A 12,807-nucleotide genomic window follows, 5' to 3' on the forward strand; every position below is an offset into this window, starting at 1 on the left:
ACTCTGTGCCGACAACCTCCAGTATCAACCCAGAGCTGGGTAGTTAGACCCAGAAGAGAGGCAACAATCACTGCAATTCAGCTCAGAGGAAGCCACATCCATAGGAAAAGGGGGAGAGTACGACATCAAGGGAAGGCCCCATGGGACAAAAGAATCTGAACAATGACCTTCAGCCCTAGACCTTCCCTCTGACAGAGCCTACCCAAATGAGAAGGAACCAGAAAACCAACCTGGTAACATGACAAAACAAAGCTCTTCAACACTCCCCAAAAATCACACAAGTTCACCAGCAATGGATCCAAACCAAGAAGAAATCCTTGATTTACCTGAAAAAGAATTCAGGAGGTTAGTTATTAAGCTAATCGGGGTGGGACCAGAGAAAGGTGAAGCCCAATGCAAGGAAATTCAAAAACTAATACAAGAAGTGAAGAGAGAAATATTCAAGGAAATAGATAGCTTAAAGAAAAAGACAGTCAAAAATTCAGAAAACTTTGGACACAGTTTTAGAAATGCGAAATGCTCAGGAAAGTCTCAGTAATAGAACTGAACAAGTAGAAGAAAGAAATTCAGAGTGCGAACACGAGGTCTTCAAATTAACCCAATTCAAAAAAGGCAAAGAAAAAAGAATAAGAAAATATGAAGAAAGCCTCCAAGAAGTCTGGGATTATATTAAATGACCAAACTAAAAATAATCAGTGTTCCTAAGGAAGAAGAGATTCTAAAACTTTGGAAAACATATTTGGGGGAATAATTGAGGAAAACTTCCCCAGTCTTACTAGAGACCCAAACATCCAAACACAAGAAGCACAAAGAATACCTGGGAAATTCATTGCAAAAAGATCTTTGCCTAGGCATATTGTCATCAGGATATCCAAAGTGAAGATGAAGGAAAGAATCTTAAGAGCTGTGAGACAGAAGCACCAGGTGACCTATAAAGGAAATCCTATCAGATTAACAGCAGATTTCTTAGCAGAAACCCTACAAGCTAGAAGGGATTGAGGCCCTATCTTCAGCCTCCTCAAACAAAACAATTATCAGCCAAGAATTTTGTATCCAGTGAAACTAAGCCTCATATATGAAGGAACGATACAGTCTTTTTCAGACAAATGCCAAGATAATTTGCCATTACTAAGCCACCATTATAAGAACTGCTAAAAGGAGCTCTAAATCTTGAAACAAATCCTGGAAACACATCAAAACAGAACCTCTTTAAAGCATAAATCACGTAGGACCTATAAAACAAAAATACAAGTTAAAAAGCCAAACAAAAAACAAAAAAACCCAAAGTAACAGGCAACAAAGAGCACAATTAATGCAATGGTACCTCACTAGCATTGAATGTAACTGACTTAAATGCTCCACTTAGAAGATACAGAACCGTGGAATGGATAAGAACTCATCAACAAACCATCTGCTGCCTTCAGGAGACTCAACTAACATATAAGGACTCAGGTAAACTTAAAGGGGTGGGAAAAGGCATTTCATGCAAATGGACACCAAAAGTAAGCAAGGGTAGCTATCCTTATATCAGACAAAACAAACTTTAAAGCGATAGCAGTTAAAAGAGACAAAGAGGGACATTATATAAAGTTAAAAGGCCTTGTCCAACAGGAAAATATCACAATCCCAAACATATATGCACCTAATACTGGGGCTCCCAAATTTAGAAAACATTTAATAACAGACCTAAGAAATGAGATAGACAGCAACACAATAATAGTGAGGGACTTCAATACGCCACTGACAGCACTAACAGGTCATCAAGACAGAAAGTCAACAAAGAAACAATGGATTTGAAATATACCTTGGAACAAATGGACTTAACAGATATATACAGAAAATTTAATTCAACAAATGCAGAATACACATTCTATTCAACAGTGTGTGGAACTTTTTCCAAGACAGACTATGTGATAGGCCATAAAATGAGCCTCAATAAATTTAAGAAAATTGAAATTATATCAAGCACTCTCTCAGACCACAGTGGAATAAAACTGGAAATCAACTGCAAAAGGAACCTTCAAAACCATGCAAACACATGGAAATTAAATAACCTGCTCCTGAATGAGCATTGGGTCAAAAACAAAATCAAGATGGAAATTAAAAAATTATTCAAACTGAAAGACAATAATGACACTGCCTATCAAAATCTCTGGGATACAGCAAAGGCAGTGCTAAGAAGAAAGTTCATAACCCTAAACGCCTAAATCAAAAAGACTGAATGAGCACAAGCTGACACTCTAAGGTCACACCTCAAGGAACTAGAGAAATAAGAACAAACCAAACCTAAATCCAGCAGAAGAAAGGAAATAACCAAGATCAGAGCAGAACTAAATGAAATTGAAACAAACAAAAAAAATACAAAAGATAAATGAAACAAAAAGCTGGTTCTTTGAAAAGATAAATAAAATTGATAGATCATTGGAAAGATTAACCATGAAGAGAGAAAATCCAAATAACCTCACTAAGAGATAAAACAGGAGATATTACAACTGACACCACTGATATACAAAAGATCATTCAAGGCTACTATGAACACCTTTATGCACGTAAACTAGAAAACCTAGAAGAGATGGATAAATTCTTGGAAAAATACAATAGACCAATAACAAGCAGCAAGATTGGAACAGTAATTTAAAAATTACCAGCTGGGCATGTTGGCTCATACCTGTAATCCCAGCAATTTGGGAGGCCAAGGCGGGCAGATCACCTGAGGTCAGGAGTTTGAGACCAGCCTGACCAATATGGTGAAACCCCGTCTCTACTGAAAATACAAAAATTAGCTGGGTGTGCTGGTGGGCTCCTGTAGTCTCAGCAACTCGAGAGGCTGAGACAGGAGAACTGCTTGAACCTGGGAGGAAGAGGTTGCAGTGAGCCAAGATCATGCCACTGTACTCTAGCCTGGGTGACAGAGTGAGACTCCATCTCAAAAAAAAAAAAAAAAAAAAAAATTACCAACAAAAACAGTCCAAGACTAGATGGATTCACGGCAAAATTCTACCAGACATTCAAAGGAGAATTGGTACCAATTCTTTTGACACTATTCCACAAGATAGAGAAAGAAGGAACCTTCCCTAAATCATTGTGTGAAGTCAGCATTACCCTAATACCAAAACCAGGAAAGAACATAACCAAAAGAGAAAACAACAAACCCATATCCTTGGTGAACATAGATGCTAAAATCCTTAACAAAATACTAGCTAACCAAATCCAACAACATATCAAAAAGATAATCCACCATGATCAAGTGGGTTTCATACCATGGTTGTAGGGATGGTTTAACATATGCAAGTCAATAAATGTGATACACCACATAAACAGAATTAAAAACAAAAAATCACATTATCATTTCAATAGATGCAGAAAAAGCATTTGACAAAATCCAGCATCACTTTGTGATTAAAACTCTCAGCAAAATCGGCATACAAGAGACATTCCTTAATGTAATAAAAGTCATCTATGACAAACCCACAGCCAACATAATACTGAATGGGGACAAGTTGAAAGCATTCCCTCTAAGAACTGGAATAAGACAAAAATGCCCACTCTCACCACTCCTGTTCAACATAGTACTGGAAGTCCTAGCCAGAGCAATCAGACAAGAGAAAGACATAAAGGGCATCCAAATCAGTAAAGAGGAAAGTCAAACTGTCACTGATTGCTGATGATATGATCGTTTACCTTGAAAACCCTAAGGACTCCTCCAGAAAGCTCCTATAACTGATAAAAGATTGCAGCAAAGTTTCCAGATACAAGATTAATGTACACAAATCAGTAGCTCTTCTATACGCCAACAGCGACCAAGCAGAGAATCAAATCAAGAACTCAACCCCTTTTACAATAGCTGCAAAAAAATTAAAATACTTAGTAATATACCTAACCAAGGAGTCAAAAGACCTCTACAAGGAAAACTACAAAATGCTGCTGAAAGAAATCAGACGGCACCAACAAATGGAAACACATCCCATGCTCATAGATGGGTAGAATCAATATTGTGAAAGTGACCATACTGCCAAAACAATCTACAAATTCAATGCAATCCCCATCAATATACCACCATCATTCTTCAGAGTTAGAAAAAACAGTTCTAAAATCTGTATGGAACCAAAACAGAGCCCACATAGCCAAAGCAAGACTAAGCAAAAAGAACAAATCTGGATGCATCATACTATGTGATTTCAAACTATACTATAAGGACATAGTCACCAAAACAGCATGGTATTGGTATAAAATTAGGCACATAGACCAATGGAACAGAATAGAGAACCCAGAAATAAATCCAAATACTTGCAGCCAACTGATCTTTGACAAAGCAAACAAAAACATTAAGCAGGGAAAGGACACCTTTTTCAACAAATGGTGCTGGGATAATTGGCTAGCCACCTGTAGGAGAATGAGACTGGATCTTCATCTGTCACCTTATACAAAAATCAACTCGAGATGGATTAAGAACTTAAACCTAAGACCTGAAACTATAAAAATTCCACAAGATAACATTGGAAAAACCCTTCAGACATTGGCTTAGGCAAGGATTTCATGACCAAGAACCCAAAAGCAAATGCAATAAAAACAAAGATAAATAGCTGGGACCTAATTAAACTAAAGAGCTTTTGCATGGCAAAAGGAATAGTCAGCAGAGTAAACAGACAATCCACAGAGTGGGAGAAAATCTTCACAATCTATACACTGGACAAAGGACTAATATCTGGAATCTACAGTGAACTCAAACAAATCAGTAAGAAAAAACCAACAATCCCATCAAAAAGTGGGCTAAGGACATCAATAGACAATTCTCAAAAGATGTACAAATGGCCAACAAACATAGGAAAATATGCTCAACATCACTAATGATCAGGGAAATGCAAATCAAAACCACAATGAGATACCACATTACTCCTGCAAGAATGGCCATAATCAAAAACTAAAAAAACAGATGTTGGCGTGGATGTGGTAAACAGAGAACACTTTTACACTGCTGGTGGGAATGTAAACTAGTAAAGCTGCTATAGAAAATAATGTGGAGATTCCTTAAAGAACTAAAAGTAGAACTACGATTTGATCCAGCAATTCCACTACTGGGTATCTACCCAGAGGAAAAGAAGTCATTATTTGAAAAAGATCCTTGCACATGCATGTTTATAACAGAACAATTCACAATTGCAAAATCGTGGAACCAATTCAAAGGCCCATCAATCAACAAGTGGATAAAGAAACTGTGGTGTATGTGTGTGTGTACATATATATATGATGGAATGCTATGCAGTCATAAAAAGGGATGAATTAATAGGATTTGCAGTGACCTGGATGAGATTGGAGACTATTATTCTAAGTGGAGTAACTCAGGAATGGAAAATCAAACATCATATTTTCTCACTGATATGAAGGAGCTAAGCTATGAGGATGCAAAGACATAAGAATGATACATCAGACTTTGGGGATTTGCGGGGAAGAGTGGGAGGGAGGTGAGAGAGAAAAGACTACAAATATGGTACAGTGTACACTGCTTAGGTGATGGGTGCACCAAAATCTCACAAATCACCACTAAAGAACTTACTCAAGTAACCAAATACCACCTGTACCCCAATAACTTAAGGAAAAACAATTTAAAAATATGTTCCTCCTTCTGTTTGAGAATTAAGCTGTATATTTGAGGGCATTTCTCCTCATATTCTGAATCAGCATCTTGGTTTTTTGGCAGAACAGTTTATATTGTTGTCCTACCCCAGGACCCAAATTTAACATTTCCAGATCCAAATACATTATTCTCCTCCCTAAACCAGCTCTTCCTTTTCTCTTCTTTAACTTTATTTTACCATCCTCTCACAATCAAGATTTCAGTCATATTTGACTTCTTTCATGTTCGTTTCTCCCCAAACCCAAGAGTTCTGAAGATTTTATCTACAAAGTGCCTCAAGAATCTCTTTTCCACAGCTACTGTACAGCCTTATGCTAGATCTTCATTATTGTCCTCTGACTATTGCAACAGCACACAACTTTTCTTCCTTTCTTTCATTCCTCCCTTTTCTCCTCATCATATATAGTCTCAGCCAGTTTGATCTTCTTAAAATGCAGTCTTGAATCTATAACTTTTAAATAACTCAGTTAACATAATTAGTCTTTCAGAGAAACATTGATAAACTGAGAAGACAAATCAGTAGTTACCAATCACTAATCATTCGCACTGGGTGATTTTTTTTTTTTTTTTTTTAATCTGACATGGAGCTGGAGAGTAGTCCTGTATCCAGGAGTCTCAATTGTAAATATCCTTCATCATAATGCCAGCCCATTGGGATATAATGTTAAGATAATGTTGGGATATAAGGGGGACATATGGAATTAGAGCTACAAGATTTGTGTCTCTGACCCCAAAGAAATGTGCATTTCTAACCTTTCTTTTCAAGAGTAGTTCCTCATGACAATTTTATTTTTAACATTGTGAAATAAATAGAAAACCAGAAAATTACAATCATACAATACACTGGAGTAAATGGAGGGATCTGGAGGAATCTCCATGGTGCTTAGTGAAAAATTTTATTACATTTATTTTATATGATATGTATACTTTTTAGTTGTTACCAATTCAACATGATTAAAATTTACAAATAGAATCTTCCAAGGTTTTTAATAAAAAACTCATACTTGCTTCCAAGGCAGTTTAAGCCCACAGTCCTAGAATCTCACCACATTGTACTCTGCCAATACTTCCTGGTGCACATCTCTTTGCTGCAAATTGCCCTTGCTTCTCTCCTCTAAGTACTGCCTTACAGGGATTAATAATCGGGACTTAAAGCCAAGAACTAAAATGTTATCATTCAGGAAACCCACAAAGATGCTGGAGAGTGAGAAAAAATATTCACTTTTCAGTTCATGATATTTTAAGAGTTTTCTTTTTTCTATGATGCTTTTATTTGTGGGAGAGTGGACCATCATTTGCAGTAGAAAAGAAAGCTAAAATTACTCACAATGAAAGTAAAAAGAATGTAACAGCTAAGACCCTGATTTCACCTTCCCAGATTTATTTCTGTTGTTTTTTCTCCCAAAGGAAAACCAATTATTTTGACTTTATTGTACTATCATCAGAAATGTCAAGATGGCTGTATCTTGCTTAATTATTAATGTTAGGATTATATGTAAGACTTTTTAGTAATTTACTGTGATTTTAATTAGAAGTCATAAATAAAACATTTGTATTGCACTTGCAAAAAAAAAAAAACAAACTCATACTTGCTTCCATGAACGTAACATTTTATTATTAAGTCTTATGTTCTCCATGGCTACAGTAAATTCCTTATTAATGATTTCAGATGATGATTACTTTGTTTATAGCTACCATCAAAGAAATTTTGTTCACATAGCCACGTAATTTAAAAAATAAAAACCATTTTTTCAGCCATTCAAGTGTTTGTAACAGCTGAAACTGCATTTAAAGAAGCCCCCATTTTCTCCCTCAGAGATGAAACTTTGAAATTATCTTTAATGTTAATAGATTTTGAATCCACATGAAATTTTTTACGTCACAATTTTAAAATAATGACAAGGCTCTAATTTTCAGAATGTAGGTGCATTGTCAGAATGTAGGTGCACCTGAAGCTGGTTGAAATCAGAAAAGGAACAAGTTAGTCACAAACCCACATGTGTTACAAATACTGAAGGCAGAAATTCAGAGCTACTCCTTGGGTGGTGCCTGCCAAAAACTTTGTCTCCCTGGCCTCCTGCCATTCTTACCTCCTGCTAGTATACTTACAGCTGCCTGCTGAGCTCCTTGGGCATCCGGAACATGCACTCCTTCAGCAGCTCTGTAGGCGCCTTGTCCATTATGAACAGCAATTCATGCTGCAGATGGCTGCTGGAAGAGATGCCCAGGTGCTAGAGTACCACGCACTGTGCCGAGTGCATGGTGGGGAAGCAGCAAGAAATAAATGTAACCCAGTATGCTCACTGCCTTCAGCCCTGGACAGAAATGCTCATTGCCCAAGGCAGCTGGTCTAGGAGCTCTGACTGCGACCATGCTGCCCTGCAGGCTTGGAGGATGAGTATCTCAGCATACCTGAACTCTTTTCCATATACCAGTACAATGGCTTCTTTGACACAGGAGTTGGAAGGCACTGTTATAGAGCTCTGTCTCTCTCTCATATCTAAATAAAACCCTCTCATGGCTGCATGGATTAGGACATCCTGTCAAGGAATATTTTCTTATGCTGGACTGGATAATTTTGGGTCAGTCTCAGACTTTTCATCCCGAACCTGCAAAAATAAACCTCACTCCCACCTCACTAGAGATGATTCCCTTGATTATCAACTTTACACCATGGAAGTCATGGTCACTGTCACGTTCCCTGATACCTTAACCAAATTGATCTTCAGCACATTCACATATGCATCTTACATCTCTTAAACAGGACAACTTGTGTGGTGGCTTGTTCGCGTTGACTCATTTAAGTTGGGCACTATATTTCCCAGGATAAGTCGCCCTGTGTGGCTTATGAAGAACTCATTTGAGAATCAAAAAGCAGAAGTGAAGTAGTGGCCATTACTCTCTGAAGGTGGTTTTGGTCAGATAAGGCAATGAACAGATGTAGAGGTGCCTAGTGGGTTCCCACTTGCTCTGGCTTTCTTCTGATTTGTATCCAGCTCAACTGTTGGTCCTGTTGACCAACATCAGCCTCTGGGCAGTCTTCAGATGTTTGTGCACTCTCAGATGTGCTAGCTTCACAATGACAACAGCTGCCTATACACCTCCCTATAAGCTCTGCTTCCCAGTCCCATTTGCTGTGCTGGACATGGGTTCTTAAATGGACTGCTGAGTGTCTTTTCTGATCCTCCAACTCCCTCTTCTGGATCTTCATTTTCCCAGCTCCACCCACAATTAAGACTGAACTCCTGTGACAAGTGGTTCCACAACATTCATGGGGACTTGGCTCCCCGTCCAAATCCGGTCTCACTCATCTTGTTTCCCATGGACCTCTATTTCTCTAACTTTCTGGACTCCATTCTTCATCCAGCCTGTGCTTTTCACCAGAAATACTTTTTTCTCTTCATTAATGATAGAAGAATTCGTATCCATCCTTTGAGGATTTATTTCCATTACCAATTCTAAACTCCACCTGGTCATTCCAACTAGAGACAATCTCTCATTTGAATTCTTGCACATTTATACTTTTATGGGTTTCCTCTCACTGTGTTTTATAGTAAGTCATTTTGTTCTTCCTAATAGAAAGCAAATCTCTTCAAAGACAGAAAGCATGAGTGAAGCCCCTTGTACCCTAAGGCAATACATCCCTATGCTAACGTATTTAGTATTCAATGAATGTTTGTTGACTTGAATTTAAACATAGGTAAATAAGTTCTTGAGAAAGTGATTTCACCTAAAGTTATAAAGGGAATTCAGTTAATATATTAAAAATATTCGAGGAAAGACAGGAGTGGTGGCTTATGCCTGTAATCTCAGTACTTTGGGAGGCTAAGGTGGGAGGATCGCTTGAACTCAGGAGTTGGAGATTGCAGTGAGCTATGATGGCACCACTGCACTCCCGCCTGGGTGACAGAGTGAGACCTTCTCTCAAAAATAAATAAAAATTAATTTAAAATATTTGAGGACAATTTCGTATTCTTGAACAGACTGAACACATGTTCTCAATGCGCCAATCTAAGACTTTTATAATGTAGTTCAGAGAATGCTGAGTGGAACATTTATTTTCCTCTCTTCAAAAACAATGCCAAAATAATTTTGTAATTAAGCTCATCGTCACTGAAACTCAAAAGATTTTCAAACTGTGTTGTTGTCGTTAAACCAGGTGTATTAGTCCGTTTTCACACTGCTGATAAAGACATACCCGAAACTGGGAACAAAAAAAGGTTTAATGGGACTTACAGTTCCACATGGCTGGGGACGCCTCAGAATCACGGCGGGAAGTGAAAGGCTCTTCTCTCAGCGCGGTGGCAAGAGAAAACGAGGAAGAAGCCAAAGCGGAAACCCCCGATAAACCTGTCAGATCTCGTGAGACTTATTCACTATCACGAGACTAGCACGGGAGACACTGGCTGCCCTGATTCAATCACCTCCAACTGGGTCCCTTCCACAACATATGGGAATTCTGGGAGATACAACTCAAGTTGAGATTTTGGTGAGGATACAGCCAAACCATATTACCAGGGAACTCATCTATATTTTTCTGCAAGTGAAATGTTACTCGAAATTCTAATACATTAAAATAGATAAAAGTAGCGCAGACAAGGTAGCTGCAGAGGCCAAACCTGTCATTTACTTCATTTTCCGTTTTCCCCACCAATCCCTGGCCTATTAGGCACCTCTGGGGGGTAACCTAATGGGATGATTAGCTTCTTGGTTCGAAACTCTTTTGGTTTATTATTGCTTTTTTTTTTTTTTTTTTTTTTTGAGATGGAGTCTGGCTCTGTCGCACAGGCTGGAGTGCAGTGGTGCGATCTCGGCTCACTGTGAGCGCCGACTCCCGGGTTCCCGCCATTCTCCTACCTCAGCCTCCCGAGTAGCTGGGACTACAGGCGCCCGGCTAATTTTTATTTTATTTTATTTTTAGTAGAGACGGGGGTTTCACCGTCTTAGCCAGGATGGTCTCGATCTCCTGACCTCTGATTCACCCGCCTCGGCCTCCCAAAGTGCTGGGATTACAGGCATGAGCCACCGTGCCGGGTCGGTTTATTATTTTTCTACTGTGTTTTCCGATATCCCTTTTCCTCGTTCTCCTAATACCCTAATTCTTTGAGCTCTCTCCTCCAATTAAATTTTCTTTCTTTAGGGTTTTTTACTTATCTATATGAAATCTTTTACTTATTTATATGATTGCGTTTCAGGAGCTCCTGAAACACAATTTAAAAATTTTCACAACAGCATTTTTATTTCTGAGGATTAAATCTTGTTGTGTAAAGACATATGTTAAACATGCAGAACCTCAGGCCCCATCCTGGACCTACTGAATTAGAATCTGCCTTTTAGGAAGATTCCTAGGTGATTCTTCTATATACTAAAGTTTGAGAATCACTGCTTTAGAGGATTTGGGGGATATTAGGATAGAAAAAGGGAGACAATGTGAATTTATATGTAGTAGGTTTGGGAAATAATATTGAATAAATTATATATGTAAAGAAAAGTTGTGCAGGATGCTCCTTTCCTGTATGATTCTGGGTTAGGGTTGGGCATGGGAGAAATGTATGTAACATTTGGAGGGCAGAGGAAACAGCAGGCAATGGCACTCAGAAGATTTCCTGATGAGGCGCACAGGATAACCAAGATACTACTTAGTGCCTTTCTTTAGTAAATTTCATACAGATAAGTAGAAAACCCTAACCAAGGAGAACTGAATCAGAGATGGGAGCTCAGAAGAAGTAGGCTATAAGGAGAAAGAGGAAAAGGGATATTGGAAAATATAATAGGATAGTAATAAACCAAAAGAAGTTTACACCAATAAACTAATCATCCCATTAGATCCGCCTCTCATGTTTTCCTGTAGCTACATTTTTTTGGTTTAACAATTAACGAAATGTGAGTTTAACATAATCAGAAGACACAGATTCATTTTTTCCTATTTTAGTTAATGTCAAATTTGACCAGAAAAATGAGGCCATTCTTACTCCTTGATATGAAATATTCTGTTTTTCATCTTAGGAATCTTCTTGTGCCTTAAACTGAGTTATATGATTGAAAAAAAAATAGCTTCCCTTCTTCATAATGTAGTCTATTTAATCTGCGGCCCACTATTAATGGTCTCTGGAATTCATTCATCTTTTCCAAATTTTCTTTTCTATCCTTGGCTAGGGTATTAAGAAACCCATGTCTTCAGCTGGGCGTGGTAGCTCATGCCTGTAATCCTAGCACTTTGCAAGGCCGAGGAGGGTAGATTTCCTGAGCTCAGGAGTTCGAGATCAGCCTGGGCAACACGGTGAAATCCTGTCTCTACTAAAATACAAAAAATTAGCCGGGTGTGGCAGCATGCGCCTGTAATCCTAGCTACTCAGGAGGCTGAGACAAGAGAATCATTTGAACCCAGGAGGTGGAGGTTGCAGTGAGCAAAGATCGTGCCATTGCACTCCAGCCTGGGTGACAGAGCGAGATTGTCTCAAAAACAAACAAACAAACAAAAACAAAACCCATGTCTTCAGGTGTAAGCTTATTTTATTTTAGTTTTTAGAATAAGTTCTAACTTTTTTTGCACTAGCCTTGTCTATTTTAAGCAGGTGCCCTGGGAATCATACTGTTAATATTTTCCAGATTTTTATACTGGAGTCATACAGAATGTATGAATCTTACTACTTTCAATCAAGGCAACATTGCTGGTGTTACTAGAAGACTTGATGGCATATAGTGTCCCTCTGCTGGAATGAAGGCTCCATGAAGGGTGAGACTTTGGGTTGTTCACTGTTGTATCCTCAGTGCCCAGACAGTTCATGGCACACAGCAGGTGTTCAATCAAGATTTCCCCTTTTTTGCCGCACATGCTTTTAAACACATAGCCTTAAAACAATTGCTTACAGCTTATTGAAGGGAGTCAGGAGATGCTTTGTGGAGGGTTTAATGTTAAAGCACCCTTATATCACCTATTGCTTCTTAACCTGATTTGTGTGACTCAGTGCAGTGCTCTTAATGTGTCCATTGCCTAAATTATGACTGTGTTTGCATTTTTCCCTGTGGTAGGCTGAATAGTGCCCCTAGCCCAGATGTCCATATCCCAACCTGTGGAACCTGTGAATGTTACCTTATATGACAGAAGGACTTTGCAGATAGGGTTAATTTGTGGTTCTCAAGATGGGAAGATTTGCCTCAGTTATCCAGGT

General features: G+C 38.5%; 1 long non-coding RNA gene across 1 annotated transcript in view; it reads right to left on the reverse strand.

Annotated features, from left to right (window-relative positions):
- LOC139362297 (uncharacterized) overlaps nucleotides 1-9,970 on the reverse strand; it is a 100,347-nt gene extending 90,377 nt beyond the window's left edge. Inside the window, exon 1 of the long non-coding RNA XR_011620868.1 lies at nucleotides 9,872-9,970. This is a non-coding gene — a long non-coding RNA (uncharacterized lncRNA). The remainder of the gene's footprint in view (nucleotides 1-9,871) is intronic.
- Nucleotides 9,971-12,807: the final 2,837 nt, after the last annotated feature.

The sequence above is a fragment of the Macaca nemestrina genome, chromosome 3, assembly GCF_043159975.1.
Source record: "Macaca nemestrina isolate mMacNem1 chromosome 3, mMacNem.hap1, whole genome shotgun sequence".
Taxonomy (NCBI): domain Eukaryota; kingdom Metazoa; phylum Chordata; class Mammalia; order Primates; family Cercopithecidae; genus Macaca; species Macaca nemestrina.